The sequence below is a fragment of the Lygodium microphyllum genome, chromosome 12, assembly GCF_053477565.2.
Source record: "Lygodium microphyllum isolate KBCC chromosome 12, Lygodium_microphyllum_v1.1.10, whole genome shotgun sequence".
In the NCBI taxonomy this organism is placed as follows: Eukaryota; Viridiplantae; Streptophyta; class Polypodiopsida; order Schizaeales; family Lygodiaceae; genus Lygodium; species Lygodium microphyllum.
The window spans coordinates 6102434-6126703 of NC_141146.1; the positions used below are offsets into that span (position 1 = coordinate 6102434).

The 24270-nt window shown below is 41.3% G+C and overlaps 1 pseudogene; it reads right to left on the reverse strand.

Moving 5' to 3' along the window:
- Positions 1–17825, reverse strand: part of LOC148027422 (subtilisin-like protease SBT1.7) — a 45557-nt pseudogene extending 27732 nt beyond the window's left edge.
- Positions 17826–24270: the final 6445 nt, after the last annotated feature.

The following is a 24270-nucleotide window of genomic DNA, read 5'->3' on the forward strand; positions in this document are numbered from 1 at the left end:
GCTGGTCATATGATTGGATGCACCTGAATCAACATACCAAACATCATCATGTGTTTCCTTTCCTGTAACAGCATTCAGCATATGCTGCATAATAAACAGATGTTCATTTTTGTCTTCATTCTGTCGTGAAGACGATGCATAGTTTCCTTGCTGCAACTTACCACTGCGAATATAATCTTTCTTAACATAACATTGGGCCGTAATATGACCTATTTTTCCAGAGTAGTGACACACAATACTAGAGTTGTTAGAACCTCTATTCTGCCATCCACCTCTTCCTCTAAAGCTCCCCCTGCCTCTAAAGTTACCATGACCTCCTGAAACCTACATATCGCCAAATTGCTGATGCAATTTGTTTTGCTGGTTGTCACTACCACGTCCCGTACCACGGCCTCTTGAAGAGAACCTACCACGTCCCCTTCCTGAACTGGAGTAGAAAGCTTGGACATGTTCACCACTTCTTTCAGATGTCTCACTCTGCATGTTGATCTCTTTAGTGAAAAGAGAGACCAACTCATCGAAATCTGGAAATGGCTTTCTAACATATACAGAAGTTATAAAAGACTTCCAAGCCTTTTCATTGTTAAGTCCACCCAAGGTATACGACACCAAATCATCATCATCGGGCATTGCATCAATCGCTACCAAGGCATCTGCAATGCTCCTTACCTTCAGTGCATACTCATTGATAGACATCTTCCCTTTCTTCAATGTATTCAACTCTTGCTTGAGTTGAATCTTTCGTGCCTTTGTATTTACAGAAAACATAATTTCAAGTATGGTCCAAGCTGCATATGAATTCTCTGCATTTCTGATATGTCCCAGCATATTATTGTCAATTACTGCAGACAACCAATACATGACCTTTTTGTCTTTTGCATTCCATTCCTTCCGTGCCTTTGTCTCTTCTGCAGTTGGAGGATCACTCACCTCCGACTCCTTTTCTTCACTTGACACAAACTCGTAGAGGCCTTTTCCAATAAGGAAGTTCGTGACATGAAACTTCCATGAAGGGTAGTTGCTCTTGTCGAGCTTCTCAATGATGGGGTTTCCACTGTTCTCTGCCATTATTACAAAACTAATACCAAACAGCAAGCAAATTTTCTACAACCCTCGACCTGTACTGCATAGCAATACACATAACATCCTTTTTCATTGTCTGCTCAACAATACATGCAATCTACAACCAGTTTGTAGATAAACCTTGTGTTTGTTTGCTGGTAAACACCTTTGAACTTACAGATCTGAAATCTGTAACTTGTACACCTGTATACAGCAGACACAACTAAAATTGCAGGGTATCTCGAATTGTTGTTCGCAACCTTGCGGCTCTAAAACGGGGCTTGAAATGACCTTGGATGGCCAAAATAGCAGCAATAACCCCTTTAGGGCTTATCTATAGAATACACAGTGCTCTTTGCGCACACTAAATCTCACTACAATCTGAGATTTTTGCTCTGCCCTGCTTCTGGTGCCTCCACAGGCACTGTCCAAGTGAAAGAGTGGAAGAATGGGAGAGCTTCTTACTTGTGGATTGCTTGCTCAAACCTTTCTTCTTTTCCTTCACTTCAACCTTCGAAATCATCCTCTCTCAGTGGTTGGCTCTGATACCATGTCAAGAATCGCATGGTGGGGGGACTTGCTCAAGATGTTGCGCCGAACACACACAGAATGCACAAGGAGAAGCTCACTCAAGAGACAAGAAGAGAGATGGAGGCCAAAACTTTTTCTTGCTGGTTTCTTCTTCTTCTTCCACACACTTTACAATGTACACAAAGTATAGATAAGATACAACATAAAGGAAAGTGGCCTACTAAGTCAAACAATGCATAACTGACTACACTAGTCGACTGGCACTATAACTATGCCAGTTGTAAATAGGTGTAACAACCTGAATATAATAAGTAATGAGTCAGTGGCTATGTGAGAGTCATAATGACCACGGACATGCTAAGTGTAGACGTGTGGACCCATCTAACCAGGCGGTCCATCATTAATGTCCGCATGTGTTGAGCTTGTCATCTCAACACTTGCAGCAGAAGCGTCCTTTGATGCCCTAAAAGCACTCTTTATAGAAGTCCCCATGGAAACTCAAGGTCCCCTTCCTAGTCAAATTCGTCCTGGAAATATTGATGACAGGCCAGAAATGTAGTCCCATTGCTAGCTTTTAAGCGAGAGTACAATGAAGAGCTTGATCTTCATGTAGCAGAATTTATGGTAGCATGTGTGGCTAACAATGCTAGAACCCCCGAGCATTGGTTAGCAATCTTTCCCACCACTTTCAAGGGCGCGGCGTTTCAGTGGTATGAGAGACAAGCAGTAGGAAATTTTGGCACATGGGACGACCTGAAGTTGGCCTTCCTTACTAAATTGAGGCGTGAAGGTTTTGAAGAGTGGATGCGAGAGGAGTTCATGAACCTAAGTCAGTCCACTAGAGAAAGAGTAGAAGCTTATGTCTCATGAATGGAATCCATCCTGAAGAGATGGACTAACCATCATTTGGATGAAGGAATCCAAAAAGGAGTGTTTCTCAGGGACCTACAACCAGAAGTTTGCAAGTTCGTAGAATTGAGAAGACCAGTCAATCTGCAAGCTACAGTGGAAGGTGCAAGATTGTATGATGAAGTTGAAGCAAGGCTGTCAATGACTCCAGGAAGAAGATGAGTCTTATCTCCTCCCATGCCAGGAATGGTATACCCACCAAATGCAGTCCCAGGGACAGTTCCCTACCCCTATTCCCAAATGCAAACAGTGCCGCACTATAATGCACCTAACCCATTGTGGTCACCGCAGACGACACTGCCTCAAATGATGGTTCAGTCACAACAACAGTGGCCTCAAACAATTCCTCCAATGGCAACTCAACAAGAGTGGAACCCTACCAACCGGAATCAATAATCCCAAGTCTCAACAGGAGCTCTGAATCAGAGCCAGAATAGAGGACCCTCTGGATCGACCCAACCAGTGTATGCAATAATTACAGAAGCTTCCCAAAACCCTACTACAAGTACTTTAGGAGGTGAAAATCTGAAGGACTATTTATCCAATTTAGTTGCAAGTATCAAGAAAGAGCTTCTCGATGTGATTATAGAGTAGCTACAGATGCTAGGTGAATATCGCCAATATATCCACTCCTGTGGGAGCTGGAAGAGATGTGATGCGCTCTAATACATGGTGTGAAAAATGTCATCAAGCGGGCCATTCAGCCATTGAATGTACCCGAAAACCAACCATTCCTGGAGCCTTCTGTTCCTACTGTTTGCGGAAGAACCACACAGAGGATATTTGCTCTCTGAAAGAGATACATGAACGAAGACAGAAGGATGAAAATGCAAGATTCAATTTGCTAGAATCCAAAATGATAACACAGGATATTGGACCAAAGCCTAGAGAGTTTGGTCCTAATTTCGGTCCGAGGAGGTTTCCCTCTCAAAGTTACAGAGGACGACAGTCTGGCGGTGGTCAAAGATCACAGGTGGAATGTTATAGGTGTGGAGAAAATGGTCATATCTCACTGAATTGTCCAAACCCTAGAGGATCTGTGGATGACAAGCCCTTATGCAGTCGATGTAAAGGTGAAGGCCACACTGCAAAGGATTGTCCCAGTCCAGCCCCTCTAAAGGCCAATGCCACTGATAGCCAACAGAAGGTACAAGAGCATGCTTCCAATTTGGTAGAGTTGGAAGTTGCTGCTGTTATGCGTACCAAGAAAAATAAACCAATGATTCTCCTACCAAGTCTGTGAAGTTCCACCCGCCAACAGAGGGATAGAGCAGTACAGAACAAAATAGTGTAGTACAGAGCACTGTAGCGCCACAGAGGGATACAAAGACAGTCCCAGAGATAGGACCGGAGGCCCAAGAGATAGATGATACAGAAGCACTTCCAGAAACAGAAGAAGTGCCGATGCTGCAATTATTAGAAGAAAAAGAAAATATGAAAATGGATGTAGCCCCATTCCCCAGCCGGCTGGAGAAGCATGTGGATCCTATCAAAGATTATAACTTGGTCAAAGACCTAGACACTTTTAAACCAAACTTAACATTCTGACAGTTGCTGATGTTGTCTCGCAGTCGCTGAAAGAAATTCAAAAGCATCTTGAGAAGACGAGGTGGAATATAGATCGCTCCATCAATAATGACCAAGACCAATAAGGCCCCAGAGCTTGTAAAGGAAGTAGATGTGACTAATTCCTTCCTAAATCCTGGAACCTCAGAGATTAGTGTATGGATAAAAGGATGCTTCATTTCAGATGCATTGATTGATGGAGGATCATCATTAAACGTAATGACGGATGTCACAATGAAAGACTTAGGGTTGCAAGGAATTCAACCTACATAGTGGCTTATTAGATTGGCAGACCAAACAGAGTCAAATTATTGGGCATCCTCCCATATGTAAAAATAACCCTTGCAAGAAGAGACTATTGGCTGACATACCTGGTGGTCAAACCCTCTGCTATTGGGAAGACCTTGGTCATACCCTCTGTTGTTGGGAAGACCTTGGCATTTTGAAGCAAGAGCCAGGACGAACTGGTTCAAAGGAACTTTAACTCTAGGTAGAGGATCCAACAAAGCGGTGTTAAAGCTGTATGGATCGCAAAAAGGCAATGGATCCACATCCATTGAAGTCATAACTGACTCCTTAGAGGTAATAGATGGTACATCAAGAGATGAAGAGGCTGTTAAGCATATCTTTCCTAAAAAAACAGAGGTACAGTCCCTAACAGTGGGCACTGCAAGCAACTACCAAGGGAAGTAAAATCCTTGTCCATGGGTAAATACCTCCTGCCTCAACTAGAATTGACTTCTGAAATCACCTCTGACAGTGAAATAGAAGCATGGATGTATTGCTCTCCCTGTTACATGACAGTCGCAGAGACAGAGCAGAAACAGTACAAAGATAGTACAGTTACATAGTAGAGACAGTACAGAGGCAAAACGGATATAGAGTGGCTACAGAGCAGAGACAGAGACAATAACAGATATAGAGGCAGAGCCAGAAGTAGAGTTAGAAGCGGTGAGAGAAGTAGAAGCAGATGTAGAGGTAGAAGATCTGTTCTTCTCCTACAGAGCTTCTACAGAAGCAGAGACAGAGACAAGGATGAAAATAATGAGAAAGAAAATGAAGCAGGTTATGAAAGTGCAGATGAAGAATTCCCTCTGATAGAGGATGATCTTGTTGATGTCCCTACAGAGACCTCAGAGGCCAAAGGTCTCAAGGTGTTTGGATTGATCAATGGACCACAAAGTATGCAGAATCTGTATAAGCAATGGATTAAAGGCATAAAAATTAAGTTCACCAGTGGCTCCTGTTGCCCTAACCATTTAGTCCAAAGAAAAGATGATGATGATGTCCCCTGCCAACAGAAGCTAGAGCCATCAGAGCCCCAGCCTCTAGCAAGTCCGTGCTATGTGACATTCCTGCCAATAGAAGCTAGAGCTGTTAGAGCCCCGGCCTCTAGCCAGTCCATGCTATGTGACATTCTTGGACGCATCCTCAGAAGATGAATACCTAAGTACAGAAGAAATCACCACTCACACAGAAGTAGACAAAGCTCTGACACCCTTCCGACAACCTCAATAGACGAATGAGTCATCTGTTCAGAAGGAGGACACTGGTTCTAGTGGAACATCAGACGAGGATACTACTCTCTTGAAAGAGTTGGACCTCTATCCAGAAGCAATTCGTGGGACATTTATCCATGAAGTGGAAGGTAAAAGACAAGTAACGTTCCTGGATATTGATGGTACTGAACGTCACCTCAAAGTGGGTCTCAATCTTCCATAAGAAGAACTAGTGGTCCTGCAAGACCTACTCAAAGAGAACTTCGACGTGTTTGCTTGGTCATATAAAGATCTAAAAGGGATTAATCCCACAATATGCCAACATCACATTGACCTAGAGCCCGACGCCAAACCTGTAAGGCAAAGACAAAGGCGTATGAATCCTAATTACTCTGCTCTGGTGAAGGCCGAATTATTGAAACTTCTTGAAGCAAAGTTCATTTATCCCGTGGCTAGCAGTGAATGGGTTTCGCCCATTGTGGTAGTACCCAAGAAGAACGGGAAACTTTGAATATGTGTCAACTTTCGAAAGCTCAATTTGAAGACGAAGAAGGATCATTTCCCTATCCCTTTTATGGACCAACTGCTGGACACAGTGGCAGGCCATGAGCTGTATTCCCTCTTGGATGGATTCAGCGGATATAACCAAGTCCAAATTGCAGAAGGAGGACCAATCTAAAACAACCTTCACCACGGAATGTTGAGATATCGAGCTCCACTCGTGATACGCCAGGGTGACCGTTGTATATTTATGTCACCGACTTGTCAGTTGCAGACGCGGTTGGTACACCGCCCATGAATAATAGCTACATGATAGCTATCCTTATCTACTCTAGTTCGTGGCTCAGTTAGTATGCCACCTTAGTTAGTTAAGTTTGGTTTTGAGACCCATATATAGGGTTCTTCTATTTCTTTGTACTTGAGTTCTTTTGGCTTACACAACTAAGAAGAGGAAAACTGTTTTCAGCCTCCACCCTTGTGTGTCTTCCCCCATTGTGCAAGCAAGAAAGCTTCAAGCGAGACTCCTTCCTTCTCTCCCACAATCTTGACATGGTATCAGAGCCTTGTTCGTGGTAAGGAGCTCAAGAAAGCAAGCCAAGCTCGCGGTGGTCTGGTAAGAGGAGCAGTGTTGCTTTCATTTCCTGTTTTGGGAGCAGATCTCTGCAGGTAGCACAGCCGGAAATTGCAGGAGTGCATTGTCTCAGGTTGAGACGCCCTTCGCGGTGAAGCAAGAGGGCAGTATATGCTGCGGGCGAGGGCTTTAGCCCTCGGCGACCTTGTTTTTTTGATTTGAGGCCATTTCGGGGCCTGTTTTGCAGACGGAAGTTTTCTGCACGCACTCAGGAAAAGGCTCAGTTTTATGCTGTGCGACCACTGTTCTACAGGTCGGTGAAAAGTTACTGTAGAAATTGCATCGTATGCTTGTGCGCAGAGACATTGGGAGTTTCAGAATCATCCTTGGTTCCTGTTTATGCAAAATCGTCACTAGGAAGTGACTGTGTGGTCAAATACCACTTTCGCCAGTTTTGCAGATTTGCCCTTGTGAGGGTGAAGCTGTGTTTTTTGCAGTGACAGAATTTCTTGCAGTATTCTGTAATGGCATCTGATTCTCTTTCACAGATTGTCACTGAAAAGCTTGACAAGAACAACTTCCAGGCATGGAAGTTTAGAATGACGAATTTCCTTATGGGAAAAGGATATTGGGAATTTGTTGCAGGAAATGAAGAAGAACCAGTTCTTCCTGATGTTCCCAATCAACAACAAATGCAGGCATTTAAAACATGGCATGAGAGAGCCAGGAAAGTTATGTATTGGCTGTCTATCAGTATTTCAGACTCTATGATTGTGCATATTCAGGATGCAAGTACGCCAAAGGAGGCATGGGATACTTTGTCAAAAATGTATAGCACAAATACGCAAGCCAGGAAAATGCAGCTCAAGCAAGAGTTGCATAATGTGCAAAGAGAAAGTATGAGCATCAACGACTACCACATGAAGGTGAAGAAGATTGCAGATGCACTTGCTTCCATTGGGTCGCCAGTGGAAGATGATGATTTAGTTTCCGTGACCTTGAATGGTCTAGGAAAGGATTATGCACAGTTTCGGACATCCATTTCAGTTCGTGAAAGATTTCCTGATTTTGAGGAGTTGATTGCTCTTCTAATTTCTGAGGAGCAGAGAAATGGTGGTGCATCTTCTTCAGGAGGAACTTCAAAAGAAGCTGTCTTCTACTCAAATGCTGGAAGAGGTAGAGGCAGAGGTAGAGGAGGCCGATTTGGAGGCCGTGGTAGAAATCAGAATATGCAGCAAACTCAAGAAAACCAGTCCTATGGAGGAGGACGTGGTAACTCTAGAGGCAGGGGGAGCCAAAGAGGTCGTGGTGGATGGCAAAGAGGTCAAAATGCAAACAGTAATGTTGAATGCTACTATTGTGGTAAAATGGGTCATATGGCTAAAGACTGCTATAAAAAGCAGAATGACATCATGAATGGAAAACTGCAACAAGGGAATTATGCATCTTCTAACAGACAGGGTGATGACAGAAATGAGCATTTGTTCATGGTGCAGCACATGAACAATTCTGTGACAAGTGCAGAAGAAAGCAATGATGTATGGTATGTTGACTCAGGTGCATCAAACCACATGACAGGTCATGCAGAATGGATGGAGGATGCAAGGAAAATGGAAAAACCAGGATTTGTGGAGACTGGTGATGATACTGCACATCCTATTGTGCAGATTGGAAAAATTCCTTTGTCTATGCAGGATGGGAAAAAGAAATACCTGTCCGATGTATTTCATGTCCCGAATATCACCAAGAATCTGGTTTCAGTTGGTCAAATGGTTGAACAGGGCTTGCAGGTCAGATTTAATCCTCATGGATGCTTTGTTGAGGATATGAAAAATAAAGGTCGCTTGATAGCAAAAGGAAAGAAGAAGGGCAGAATGTTTACATTGGATGCAGACATGTCTGAATTGAGTGCATCAATGTTTGCACATGGGACCGGTGTAGTTGCAGATATTGATATCTGGCATAAACGCATTGGTCATGTTAATGTACAGCGACTTAAATCAATGCAGGCCCAAAATATTGTTGCAGGATTGCCCAAATTCAAGGTTGCAGAAATGCATAAGGTATGTGAAGCCTGTCAGTTTGGAAAACAGGCAAGGAAACCATTTCCTAGACATGTTCAAGAGAGTGAGAAGCCATTGGAATTAATTCACTCTGATGTGTGGACAACTAAAGCTGCATCTCTTGGAGGCTGTCATTATTTTGTCAGTTTTATTGATGACTATAGCAGAAAAGTTTGGGTGTATTTTATGAAAAAGAAAAGTGAAGTTTTTGGGCACTTCAAAACTCTTAAAGCTATGGTTGAAAAAGAAACAGGCTTGCAGATAAAATGCCTAAGGTCAGATGGAGGGGGAGAGTACCTCTCAAATGAGTTTGCAAAGTTCTTGCAGGAGCATGGCATAAAGCAGCAATATTCATGCAGTTATACCCCACAACAAAATGGAATTGCAGAAAGGAAAAACAGGCATATTGGAGAGGTATCTCGTGCCATGCTCAATGAAAAAGACTTGCCAGATTTTTATTGGGCTGAAGCAGTTGCTACAGCAGTCTACATAATGAACAGGACTCCCACTGCAGCAATACATGGAATGACTCCAGAGGAGAGGTATACTGGTAGGAAACCAGATATTTCTCATTTGAAAATTTTTGGTTGCATTGCCTATGTACATGTGCCAGATGAGCTGAGATCCAAGTTGGATCCAAAAGCTGAGAAGTGCGTCTTTATTGGTTACTCTCTGTAGCAAAAAGGGTATAGATGCTATAACCCTTCTACTCGTAAGTTTACAGTGAGCAGAGATGTTGTTTTTGATGAGATGAGTAGCTGGTATAAACCAGTAAATGTGATTGATGATGAAGATGCACAAAATGGTAATGCTACACAGAATTCACAGCAGCAGTCACAAAATATTAGTGGACCTGGAGCGTCTTCTAGCAGTGGTTCACATTCTTCGCCATGGACAGGCAGATTGAGATCAGGAGAATCTTCTCAAAGCAATGCAGATAGTGGTATGCAGGTATCACGAAAAGGAAAAGAGAAGGTTGATCAGCCCATGTTTGATGTGAATGCAGGTCACTCTTATGTGGATGGTGAATCCAGTGGCTCAGAACAGAGCATTGATGATGAGTTGGGTATTCCTTCTATTGTTACACCTGGAGTAAGGAAGACCAGGGATGTTTTGAGAGCACCTGGGAGTGAACCTACTTTGCGCAGGTCTACCAGAGTTAGGTATCCTGTGGATAGGCTGAAATATGATGGATTTACAGCCATTCACTATGCATATATGGTCAAAGTGATACAGGAACCAGAACCCACTTCTTTTGAGCAAGCCATGGGAAAAGAAAAATGGGAGAAAGCCATGGATGAAGAAATGGATGCCTTGGAAGCAAATGCTACATGGGAATTGGTACCTTTGCCTAAAGGTAAGAATGCAATTGGCTGTAAGTGGGTTTATAAGGTGAAGCACAATGCTGATGGTTCTGTGAACAGATACAAGGCAAGATTAGTAGTCAAGGGGTATGCACAAACATATGGCATTGACTATGAAGAAACATTTAGTCCGGTTGCAAGGATGGCAACCGTAAGAGCAGTCATTGCTATGGCTGCATCAAAGGGATGGTCTTTACATCAGATGGATGTAAAGAATGCCTTCTTGCATGGTGATTTGCAAGAAGAGGTCTATATGGAGCAGCCACCAGGTTATGTGCATGATGTTCATCCTGAGTTTGTTTGCAGGTTGAAGAAAGCCTTGTATGGCTTGAAGCAAGCACCTAGAGCATGGTCTGACAAGATAGGACAGTATCTTGTCACTATTGGCTTTCAGATTTCCAAGGCAGATTTCTCACTTTATGTGAGAAAAACAGAGAAAGGTATTATGCTGCTTGTCATTTATGTTGATGATTTGATTATGACAGGTGACAGTGATGAAGATATCCTTCATGTGAAAATGCTATTGAAGCAGAAGTTTGAGATGAAGGATTTGGGAGAGCTGCGTTATTTCTTGGGCATTGAGGTGATTAGATCACCAAGTGGGATACAGCTCTTGCAGAGGCAGTATGGATTGGACATGCTGTCCAAATATGGGATGACAGGCTGTAAGCCTATTTCAGTTCCTTTGGAGCAAAATGTGAAGCTGAGCACAGATGCAGGTGAGCTTCTAGAAGACCCTACTATGTACAGACGCATAGTAGGAAGTTTGATTTATATGACTATTACCAGGCCAGATTTGAGCTATGCTGTTGGATTGGTAAGTCAGTTTATGCAGGCTCCAAGGAAACCACATTTGGATGCGGCTAGACGCATACTTAGGTATGTGAAGTCCACATTGCAGTATGGACTATTTTATGAGACTGGGGTTCAGATACAGTTGCATGGATACACTGATGCTGATTGGGCTGGTAGTATTTCTGATAGACGATCTACCAGTGGATATGTATTCTCTTTTGGGAGTGCTGCAGTCACTTGGAGCAGCAAGAAACAGCCTACAGTTGCCTTGTCGAGCACAGAGGCTGAGTACAGGGGTGCAGCAATGGCTGCATGTGAGGTAGCTTGGTTGCATAAGCTACTTTATGATATGCATCAGTCTACAGATGGGCCAGTTGTCATTTATTGTGACAACATGAGTAGTATACACTTGGCAAATAACCCAGTCTATCATGCTAGAACAAAGCACATTGAGGTGCATTATCACTATGTGCGAGAGAGGGTTTTACTAGGTCTTATTGATCTAGTTTATGTCAGCACAGAGGATCAGGTAGCTGACATATTCACGAAGGCATTGGGCGCAGAGAAGCTGCGCAAGTTCAGAGACCTGCTTGGTGTGCAGGAATTGGGATTGAGCTCGAGGGGGAGTGTTGAGATATCGAGCTCCACTCGTGATACGCCAGGGTGACCGTTGTATATTTATGTCACCGACTTGTCAGTTGCAGACGCGGTTGGTACACCGCCCATGAATAATAGCTACATGATAGCTATCCTTATCTACTCTAGTTCGTGGCTCAGTTAGTATGCCACCTTAGTTAGTTAAGTTTGGTTTTGAGACCCATATATAGGGTTCTTCTATTTCTTTGTACTTGAGTTCTTTTGGCTTACACAACTAAGAAGAGGAAAACTGTTTTCAGCCTCCACCCTTGTGTGTCTTCCCCCATTGTGCAAGCAAGAAAGCTTCAAGCGAGACTCCTTCCTTCTCTCCCACAATCTTGACACGGAATAGGGGACCTATGCCTACAGAGTGATGCCATTCGGGCTCTGTAATGCTCATGCCACCTTCCAACAAGTAATGATGGCTACCTTCCAGAATCATCTGCATGATTTCATTGAGGTGTATCTTGATGAATTTTGTGTCTATAGTTTGATTCGAGAGCATTGGGGACACCTAGAGCAATGTTTTGACAGATGCCGTGAGTATGGGATCTCTCTCAACCTCGACAAATGTGTCTTTGGCGTCTCCTCAGGAGTTCTGTTGGGCCATATTGTCTCTGAACAAGGCATTGCAATAGACCCGACAAATATTGAAAAGATTACCACTTTAACAGCACCAACAAACCTCAAGCAATTAAGAGGATTTCTTGGACATGTGGGCTACTACAGAAGATTTATTGCACATTTTGCAACCAAGGTAGCCCCTCTGCACAAGCTCCTAAGGAAAGAAGTTGATTTCCTTTGGACGGATGACTATGAAGAGGCCTTTAATACCCTAAAATAGTGCTTGATCCAAGCATCTATTTTACAGCCTCCTGATTGGATGAAGGAGTTCCATGTGCACACCAATGCATCAATTGAAGGGCTAGGTGTTTTCCTATGTTAAAAGGGACCCTCTAAATTAGATCAACCGATATATTATGCAAGCCAAAAGGTCACTGATAGGGAACGGAACTATATAGTGACAGAGCTTGAGTGCTTGGCAATGGTGTTTGCACTGGAGAAGTTTCGACACTATTTATTGTCAACACATTTTAAGTTCTATGTGGACCATGAAGCCCTGTCCTTCTTGATGAACAAAGCAGATATTAAAGGATGAATGAGATGTTTGCTCCTATTCCAGGAGTTTGACTTCGAAGTAGTAACTAAGCCTGGCCGTTCCCATGTCCTAGCTGATCATCTATCACGGATCTCTCAAACAAAAGAAGAAGAACATGATGATCCACACCTTTCTAATGCTTCCTTGTTTCTAGTTTAAATAGTTACTCCTTGGTATGCAGACATAACCAATCTCCTAGCAACTCAACAATATCCTCCTGGCATCTCAAGCCATGAGAAGAAGAAGCTTTTGTTAGAATCAGTCCCCTACACCTTGCTAGGCGGTGCCCTGTACAAGAAAGGCAAAGATGAAGTGCTGCGAAGATGTATTGCAAGGGATGAAATCAGCATAGTATTGAAATCATGCCATGACGAACCATGTGGTGGACACTTCCTAAGAGAAGCAATGGCCAGGAAGGCTCTATTGGCAGGATACTGGTGGCCGACCCTCCACAAGGATGCATATGATTACTGTAAGAGATGTGATGCTTGTCAGCGAATGGAATAACCCACAAAAACAAGTGCCATGCCACTGCTTTCCCTAAAGCCGTTCGAGAAGTGGGGGATTGATTTTGTGGGTCCCATTGATCCACCTATAAGACGGAAGCAGAATAGATACATCTTAGTATGTACGGATTATGTCACAAAGTGGTGTGAAGCTAAAGATCTGAAGCTGGACGATGGTAACAGTGTAGCCCTATTCATGTACGAGAATATCATCACCTGTTTTGGTAGTCCCCTTGAGCTGGTAAGTGACAGAAGTACTCATTTCCTTAACAAAATCATGGAGGAGCTGACGGAACTGTATAAGATCCTCCATCGCAAGTCCACTCCCTATTACCCCAGATCCAACGACCAAGTTGAAGTCACCAATCGCATCCTCCGCTCAATTCTGACAAGAACGATTGTTGCACATCGTCGTGATTGGGATGATCGACTTACAGAGGCCCTCTAGGCATATAGAGCCTCCCATAAGGCAGCTACATGATAGATCCCTTTCCAGCTAGTATATGGTACAGAAGCCGCCTTTCCTGTTGAGGTGGAATTGCCCTCTTTGTGAGTGGCAGTTAAAGAACGTTTGGGAGATAATGAGTCACTGCAACACCGTCTCCTACACTTGGAATGCTTGGATGAGATACGGCGGATCGCCCTACAGTGCATGGAAATTACTCAGGCATGACACAAGGCCTATCATGACAACTTCATCAAGCACAAGGAGTTCAAAGAAGGTGATCTTGTTCTAGCCTATGATTCGAGATTTGGCAAGTTTCCTAGCAAGCTTCAACAATGGTGGATGGGCCCATACAAGGTAACGGCTGTCAATCCTAACGGCTCTGTTTCAGGTGCAGACCGTTGATGCCTCTGATAATCCTTTCCTCATCAATGGCTATCGCCTGAAGAAGTACTTCCCTCCCTGGGGATCTTGACAATGACAGTCGACCTACCCCTTCCCTTTTGGGCGTTGCACTGTCCTTCTTGTCCTGCTTCTAATAGACATTATGATTCTCCTCATGAGGCGGTCTCGTTCTACTACCCCCTTGCAGAAACATCTCAACCTGACATTGTTCTCTTCTCGTCTGATCCCACAACGGTGGTGAGGTTGCTCCTGATATATGGTATTTCTACCATTCTCTTTCTTAAGAAAAAAAAACACAAGAAGAAAAGAGAAAAAAATGAAAAAGAAAACAAAAAAAAGAAAAAGAAAAAGAGAGAGAAAAAAAAACTGCTATGGGAGAAAATGAAGAAATTCCCCGTCATAACAGGCCTCATTCCAAGAAAAGGTGGAAACACCCTTAGGCGGGAAGCTGACTGTGGAAAAGGTGGTAATACCCGGCGGTTCAGGATAGCTGACTCACCAGTAGAACCTCTTCAGCATGTAATTTGAAGCCACCTCCCTTGGTGCACTGTCTTTGCAATATCAATCCATTTGCCCTTCTTAACAGATGACTCTTCTTACAAGTCATTGAAGTACGAGACTTGTTGGCCGCCTCCATAGGTACGCTTCATTTTCAAGATCCTTATGACAACAACAGTTGACATGATCTTCATCACCAACCCCTTGAGTGATGTGAGATTTCATCCTAACAGGATGGGGACATGAGTATGGGTTGCTCTTTGTATCTATCCGAGAGTGAGACAGAGGGTGGGGTGAGTGACCAGTCTTTCCCTTTAAATCAAATGAGAGGTGAGATGTGTGAACAGAATGTTGCATGCATGGGATAGGCCTCTCAATGCACAATGCACGATCTGTTCCTGTGCACTCCACCATAAGGCTTCCTGGCCTTCCTTCTTGTACTGTATATCGGCACAGGGTGGGATGCACTGTTGTACCATCAATTGCGCACAAGGCATACAACCTCTGCACAAGTGGTAGTGAGGATTACATCAATGGGTTTTAGGAAAGGGCTGCCCTCTGTATCTTTCAACAGAGCCGAGACAGAGGGTGGGCTGAGTGTGACTGGTGTTTCTTCAATCAATTGCCGAGAGGTGAGGATTGAGAGACATTAAGACCTTTGTAGTCAAGTACGTTCCCGTTTCCCTATGCACCCACGGGCTGGGTTTTTGCCATCAGCACAGGACACATCACTCTGTTCTATACACTGCACTACAAGGCTCCCTGGCCTTTCTCCTTACACCTATGACACACGGGGTTGGACACACTGATGCACCATCAATTGTGCACCCTAGCATACTCTCTTCGCACCATTCCCTTGTTGATTCCTAAACCGGGTGTGAGTTATGGGTTTCATTATTATTTCCTTGAGTGATGTTAGTAATGGGGCGAGTGACTGTTCTTTCATTCCATTTGAGTGATCGTGAGTTGAGTGCAATATTCCTCGCCATCAATGAATTTCCTGTAATTCCTTCAACCAACTACCTCCCTAGGTACTGCAGCATGGTCCCTGCCATAAAGGACATTGGCCGAGTGTTGTGAAGATACCTTCTTACCTCCTGCAATGAACGCTGACGACAGACGCAACCTCGATAGTCGACATTCCTCCTTGGGCAATATGGGCCAATTTTTTCTAACCCTACACCTTCTATTTCTCAGTACCGGTCATGTCTTCAGTGTGGGGATGTTGTGGTTGGTCTGATGTGAGGTACCAGGTCCTTGATGTTCGGTTTACCCTTCCTGCTAAAGGTCTTATGTGTGGGGACATGTCCCTGCGCGTCTATGTTGCATACCTCCAAGCATATACCTTGTTCTAGTCATGCATCTATGCTGTGATTTTATTTTACCTTGATGGGGTCCCTTCCCCACCCTTTTATTCTATTTCACCCTATCCTCGGGGTTGTTTCTTGACCGTTTGCCCTTATTCTTAGTTTTGTGCTTCTTTCATACGAATGGACCTTATGTTCACCGGAATCTTGATTCAACCTTACAACCCTGTTTGTCCCCTTGAATTGCCTATTTTTCCTTTTTATCAATCCTTTTTCCAACATACAGTTCTTAAGTTATTAATTGTAAAAGTAATTCCTATAAAATGGACGATTTTCCATGAGAACACGTCTTTATTGCTTCGAAACTCTGATCTGATGTGCCATCCCTGTCCTACCCATTCCCCCTGACACTTTTCCTTTTTATTTCGTGTCCTTTTGATGCACAGTTGATCCGTTATTAATTTTTACGGGTTTTCAGGCCTTTTTCGTGCTTATTTTTCACATTTTTCCATGTGAACCTACCCTATTTTTACCAAAATTCCAGTTTGATTTGACAATCCTATCCTGCCAGCCTTTCCCTCACTTTTTCCTTTTTCCTTCCCCCTCTTCTGAATGTCAGATTTTTGGTTCTTAATTTTTTTCAAGTGTTTTCCGATGTATTTTTTGTGAATTTTCCACGTGAATCGAGCCTAATTTCCCCCAAACTGAATTTTGATGCACCAACCCTGTGAATTCCTTTTTTTTGGACATTTTTTCTTTTTACTGTCCTCTATTCTAGTGCATGGTTCTTCCCGTATTAATTTTCTAGTCCATTTTTGGATCGAGTTTTGGGGTTTTTCCCATGTGAATGCATCCTCTCTTAATTGGAACTATGTTTTATTGTGATCAGATTGTTGGCGACCTTATTCTGCACACTTTTCCTTCTTTCCACACTTCGTTCTGATATGCAGAATTTTCAATATTAATACACGTATGTGTTTTAGGTTGGTTTTTTGCGTGTTTCCCATGTGAACACCTTGATTTTTCCATGGAACCTGTGTTGCATGTTTCCAACATTTTCCCCTCGTCTCCCGGCACATTTTTCCTTTTTATGAATTTTTGATCCGACAAATGGTTTGGATTTTGTTATTTTTTCTTCATTTTTCTTGTTAAATGTGTTTCTTGCCTCGCGCATAAACGCGTCTGTTTTTGGTTTTATGCGCCTCAGGACGCCCCATGGCGTCTGTCGCTTGCGCGTCATCATCCCTGCCCGTTTGACCCTATCACTACAAATTTTTTTTATCCCTGCCCGCGTATGCGCGTGGGCCGAGGGTGTGTTTCTTACCTCCATTTTCCATTTTTTATTTTCTTTTTCTAGTTTTCTTTAAAAAAAAAAAACAAAACCAACAACAAAAAACAAGAATCACCACAGCCACCCACAAAACCAAACAACAACAATAATAATTCAACATCCAAATTTTAAATTTAAAAAAAAACAGAACATTAAAAACAAAATCACCACAAGCAGAAAGAGAAAAAAAACCAAAAAAAGCACAAAAAGAACAAAGACAACAAACAAAAACAACAAGAAACAAAACTAGAAATCTATTTATTAAAAAAAACAAAAAAAGAAGAAAACAAAAAAGAACCACAAAACAAGAAAAAGAAGCAAAAATAAAGCCACAAACATACATACATACATACATACATACATACATATATATATCACGACCATGAAATAAAACCTTAAAATTTATTTTAAAAAAACCATACCTACCTATTCCCGTTCGTGGCCCTTCCCCTTCCTTTTCTCTCCTCCTCCTCCCTTTCTTCTTCCCCTTCCCCTCCACTTATTCTTCCCCTTCTTCCTGTCTGATCCTCCTCCTCTCTCTCCCACGGCCGTCGCCTGCTGGAGGACGCCGCCCGTTGGAGGACGCCGCACGTCGAAGACGCCGCCCCTGCCGTCGGCCATGCCCGTCTGCGCATGTGCCGCCCGTCTCCAACGCCTGCACCGCTCGTCTCCACCCATTGCCCCTAGTTAGTTTAACCCCCTAACCTAGTTACCCTAGTTAGCTTTGACCTAACTAACCAACACTAACTAACCAAACTTGGTTAGACTTGACTGACTACCCTGACTGGACTAACCAAACTAGATTAACCTAATTTAACTAAACTCACTAGACTAGACTAACTCAGAACTAACCTAATCAACCCTAATTAACCTAACCAGACCCGACTTGACTTACCCTGGCTTAACTCACCTACCTAGACTAACCCGACTTAATTGACCTCACTTGACCTGACTTAACTAACTACCCTGATTTACCTCATTTAATTAATTTAGTTGATTCCAAAACAATTCATTTAAAATCAGAAAAATTTATAGAAACATTTTTGAAAATTTCCCAATATTTTTAAATTTTTTTTTGAATATTTTTAGGGTATAAATTCAAACCCAAAAAAACATAAAATTTAAAATCTGAATATTCATTCAAAATTACATGAAAAACGAGTAAACTTCATTAAAAATTAGTAAAAATTCAGAAATAAATTTTAAAAAAATCCAAAAAATTTCCACAAATCCCACTACCCTTTTTTCACTAATTTTTGGCTTAAAAATATTTCTATAAAAGGCAAAAATATTCTTTGAAGCCAAAAACCCCTAATTTTAATACTACATATCATAAAAATTCATTTTAAATCCAAAAAATCAGTTGAAAATCATGGCTAAATTAACATACATTGTGGATACTTGCTGAATAGCTAAAAATCCATTCTTACACTTCATAACATATCCATGTGTTATATATCCTGATTTAATTCTTAAAAAAAATAAAACAACAAACAAATAAAAACAATAAAACAAATTAACCAAACCCAACAATATACACAAAACAAACACACCTAAAATAAAAAATACAAAAATACAAAATAAAAATAAAAATAAAATAAAAATCCAACAAAAACACTAAGATGCTTTTTTTTTCAATTAGTGGTCTTTGTTTTTGTTTGACTGGATTCATTGCTTTTGGGGGACTATTCCGTGCACCTTCAATCCATTGCATACACATCTCTACTAGGTATTTATTTTGTGAGTTTTATTTATTTGCATTACCCCCTTAACCACAATTATTTGCTAAAATAAACTATGTATTCATCCACCTTTTTCATTTTTCACTCACATTTGCACTAAACACACAATTTAATAATTTAAAAATCAACCAGCTGTTCACTTTGCATGCGCTACATGCACTTAAGAGACACCTTAATCGTTAATAAAAATAAACCAGACGTCACAAAAAAGCACGCGCTGGAAAAAAAATGCTCCACATCACTATTAATTTTTAATTAAGGAATTTGCATTTAGAGACCCAGTCTGGGAATTGTAGTTCGGGTTTCGATAAAGCACCGTTTCACCCTAATAATTTGTAATTAAAATTTTAAGAAGGAACCACCATTTTCTTATTAAGGTTTATAACCTAATAAAATGTCACCTATTGTTAATAATTTCTTAAAATGAACCCTTCATTAAAATAATTTCCCCTCACTGCACTCTTTTTCCCTTTTAATAAACACACTTGGTAGAATGGGTGCGTAAACGTCTTTTTAGTTGACACTGATGGTCAAGGTTATGGTCCAGTCTTGAGGTACATTTTTATGGTATTATGATTTATTTGTGTTACGATTACGGGAACGGTGTGTAGTTCTTTCTTTCTTGCCTGATACAAGGGTTTGGGTGCTTATTTGTTGCATCGCATGAAGTTTTCAATCGCATATGTGTAGAGGTCATACCGAATTTTTTCTAGGATGTAGATTGTCTGGGGTGGTAAATGGATTAGTTACGTCTATGTATGTACGTGTGTCCTTCTATTTATTGATTTCTTTTTTATATCCCTTTGGTTGTTTTGTTGGCATTTTTTGTGATTGTCTGTGTTGTGGTGTGTGTGTTTTCCATCTGAATGGCACCTTACGCTCCAGTATGTCCTGCTGGTCAGTAGGGGTTACTCTTCCTTACTAGCTTTTGAGCCTATAGCGAAAGCGAGACTCGCGACTTTCGTGGCTGCTTCATTTCCCTTGATTCTAGAAGATCCATCCATGTGTGATGAGTTCCTTGCCTCATACAGCAAGAAGTCGGGACTGGTTCATGGTGCTTCCATGACATTGACACCCCAAGGGTTAGGGAATGTACTATCTCTTCCCTATAAAGGAGAGCCCTTTGTTATAGCTAGACAATTATTCTCCAACGATGAGATTTTCAAGCTGTTACAGAAGCAGACCAAGGAAATTCTGGATGTCAAGAAAGTGATCAACACTTTAGGAGTCTCTTTTTCCACGATCACTGATCTTATGTGGAAGTTGGTCTAACAGTTTCTCCAAGATAGGTTTATGCCTACCAAAACACCATCCCATTACTTGTCCAAAGAGCTCTTTACGGCTTCCAGGATGGTGTTAAAAGGAGTGGCTATTGATTGGAGCACTTACATGCTTACAAAGATGGATCAACATTTCGTCAAAGTAACCAGGGGAAATGCCACAAACGTCACATATGGATCCTACCTATATGCTTTCTTGACATACTCAGCCTTAAAGAAGGGTGTGCTTCCACCTCCTCCATCTGATCCAGTACCTCCTCCACCACCTTCAGAAGAGTCCGAACCTATTGATATAGAAGATCTTGATTCTCCTCCTCCACTAGTTATTCAGCGAAAGCTCTTGAAGTGTGTGGCAGATAAAGCTCCTTCAATTCTTCCTTCAGTCACAATTCCTGCTACATCTGGCAGTGAACTCCCTGCTTATCTGACATGTAACAACCTATTCAGAGCACATAGAGAGGGTTTCTTTCTTGGACATATCAATCCCTTCATTGAATAGTCTAGTATCAGGAGATGCCATTCCATTCCTCTGTAAAGATATCCAGAGTTTGATTGAACTTTCAATGACAGCTTGTGTTCAACAGTTGTATGCTTCCTTTTACGAAGAACAGATGCAGTCCAAAGACCAGTTGCATAAGGCAACATCAGAGTTAGCCTCTACAAAAGACACACTTGCAGATTTGTTTAAGCAGATGGAGCAATAAATCCAACTGATTGAGACCTAGAGAGAAGAGATATCTTCTTTGAAGATTCAGTTAATAGAACCTTAGTCAGAGGTCACTAGAATCTCAGAGGAGAAGGAGAGGATGTCCAAAGAAGCTCAAGTGTTTCAAACTCTTTTCGATGCAAAACTCTCAGCCGTTACATACTACTCATGACATAGTGGAATCACAAGCTTCCCAAATCAAGCAGTTGCAAGACCAACTACCACAGTCACGATCTGTTCCTGCAAGCCCCAATGTTCCACTGATCTCTTCTCTCTCAAAGTAGGACTTGGCAGTTCTCTAGAGACAGGCTACCTTGTGTCTATTATTTCAAGTTAAAGTGGAGAGATTGCAGTCCAGGATGGATCTGCTATGGTCTACATTTGAGAATTTCCAGGATTATGTTCCTCCGGACCATTCTTTCTTTGTCCACTATCAATTGCAAAAGTTGCCCTTTTACATGAATCTTTCAACGATGGATCTTCCTCTTCGAGAGGATGGTTGGAGTGGGGCTTGGTCTCCTGAGTTACTGACAGAAGTGGTCCATATGGTGTTTGAAGATTCTGTGATGACGGATACCATGTTGCTGTCATATATGTATCTATGAGGTAATCTGTTGATTCCACATGAAGTAGATATGGCATGGTATGTGGGAGACAGGGTTTTTTGAGTTGTTTTGTATGTCAACTATTTGGAGTTGCAAATAGATTACCTATTTTAGTGTTACTCCTCAAAAGTGGTTACTTGCCCTGATAATTCTTGGCACTCAATGATTGATTCTGTGGTCCTGAATCAACTTCAAAACACAGCTTCTACCTATGTACAGAGCACTAACCAACTGAGGGTGGATCTCTTAGCTCACCTTTCCAAAAACCATCCATTTGATTCAATCTTTTTTAATGCCTATTAGAGAAGATCTGTCTTAGGTCCCTCTGTTCCTAGCCTACTGTACTATCAACAAATGGCTCATCGCTATGATGCCTATCTTTCCCTTTATCAAACCAATTCAACAGCAATCTTACCCCTTCTTTTCCAACCTCAATCTTTTCCTCAAATTCCCATATTTACCTATTGCTATTTTTTCGAAGATAGAGTATTTTCCCCTTCTCCACCATGCCCTTCTCCATCTATCCATATACCTTTTACCTTTCATGTTTATCAATTAACACCTTTCCTAACTGATTTCCTAAAATTTTCAGCCACTACTTCTTTAACTTATTCCTCCTTTTATGATTTTGCCTACCCATCTCTTCATCCTCTTTTACTTATTCCATTTCCATCTCCTACCACTTCTATTTCTCAACCCCCTTAGTTGGTTAGTGAATATGATGGGTTTGATCAACAGATTCCAAGAAGAAGGGGATGGATCTCGACTGATTCTCTTATAGAACCTCAGATAAACTGGCCAACAATTCCAGGAGATTGGACAACTGCCAGTCAAGCATACTAGAACTACCTTCATTTTTCTCACCAATATTCACAATCTCTAGATCCTTCAGTGAGATTGACAGCTCATTTTGCTTGGTATCTAGCATACATGCATAGGCATTCCCATAATGATCAAAAGGCCATTCCAAAACTTTGTATGAATGTCAATGTAAACATTGACTCCCACTAGTTGGATGTCCTGTATTTTCATGCCCTATGTCTCCCTAGCAGATACCTTGTTTTGCAAGAGAGGATGTGCTGCCTGCAGTTCTTTCAAAACCCTCCAAAGACATTTGTAGATGAATCCTTCTCCATGGATTGTTTTCGAAACCACCAAGCCTTCAAAAGGGATCATCTTCATTGATGCCTTTGCAATGTATTTTGGAAGATTCTTAATTATATATATCTCTTTTTAGAGGTGTCATTCAGATGGTTGTGTTAGTGTTTGTGTATGTGTATGTGTTGTAATAATTGTATATGATGAGTTCGTGCTTATTGAGAATAATTTGTTCGAGAGCTCTTTTCAAGATACTGATGGATGGAAAGCCTATGATGGAAAGATGAAGAGAACCTCTCATATCCTTTACAAATTTGTCATGGCTTTTGAAATGATTAATCAGATGCGTTAATAAATAACGGGAGTTTTTCTTTAGTAGTGTTTTTCTATCAGATACAGGTGATAAGTTGGGGTCGTGTTTTGGAGAGATTATTGAAGATCCTACGGAAGATAAAATTGAGCTCTTTAATGAACTTATATTCTCCTTTTCCTTAGGTCGCGAGGATGCTTCCTTTCTAAGTGTGGGGATATGTTGAGAGTGGAAAAGACTACATTTTTTACTGATTTTTGTTGATTTTGAAGATTGAATGATTGATTTTTGATGGATTTAGAGTGATGTATGGTTGTTAATGGAAGTATTTGAGAGTGTTTTTGATGATATTGATTATGTTTTGGAAGTTCATAATGATTCTCAGTAGAGATATGAAGATCTATGAGGTTCTATTGAGGTTCTGATCGGTTCTGTATACCTTCTGTATAGTTTCTGTTTTGTTCTGATTATCTTCTATATAAAGCATGGATTGATGATTGATGAAGATTGAGATCTTTTGGAAGCTTATTGAATAGTTTTTGATAGTATGGAATGATTAGAGTATGAGTTATGAGGTTCTGATGACCTTTCTGTAGACCTTCTGTAGAGCCTCTATCTCTGCTCTATCTCTGTACTGTAACTGTACTATAGCTGCTCTGGTATTGTACTGTAACTGTTTTGTAGACCTTCTATAAGAGTTTTGTAGAATGTATGTGTCACTTTGGGAAAGTTTTCTAACCTTTTAAAATGATGAATCTAAGTTCAAAAGAGCTAAAACAAGTGGAAGAAGCAGGTGTTGAAGACTGAAGAGAAGACTGAGTGACAGTGACAGTAGTGAGCTGTGAAAAGACACTGTAGTGGCTCTGGTGACTCTTCATATCAGACATACCTCTTGGGAGGTGCATCCACGACCTAAGAAGGATTATTGAGAGTTATTATGAGAGTATTTAAGTGAGGAGATGATGTACTATTGATGGAGAGAGAGAGAGAGTTAGAGGTCAATTCTATCAAAATAGTATAACTGTATATGAGAGATTGAGAGAGAGAACTATGAAGACATTGAAGAAGGATAATATGTGATTAATTTCCATTCAAAGATGGTGTATTTATTTATGTTCTTTTTTATATTGATGGATTCTATGAAGATGTTGAAGATTATGGTTGATTCTATCAAATCCGTGGGAGAAATCTACTATGATGTTGCATGAAGAATTGTTGTTTTCTTTGTTTTGATGATCAAAAGAATGAAATAAAAGCTTATTGATGTTATAAGATAGATTTTCTTGCAAGAGAATTTCATTTTCCTTGGTGTTCCTCTTGGGGCTCCAACACCATTTTTGAATGGAAATCGATCACATAGTATTCATCTTCAATGTCTTCAT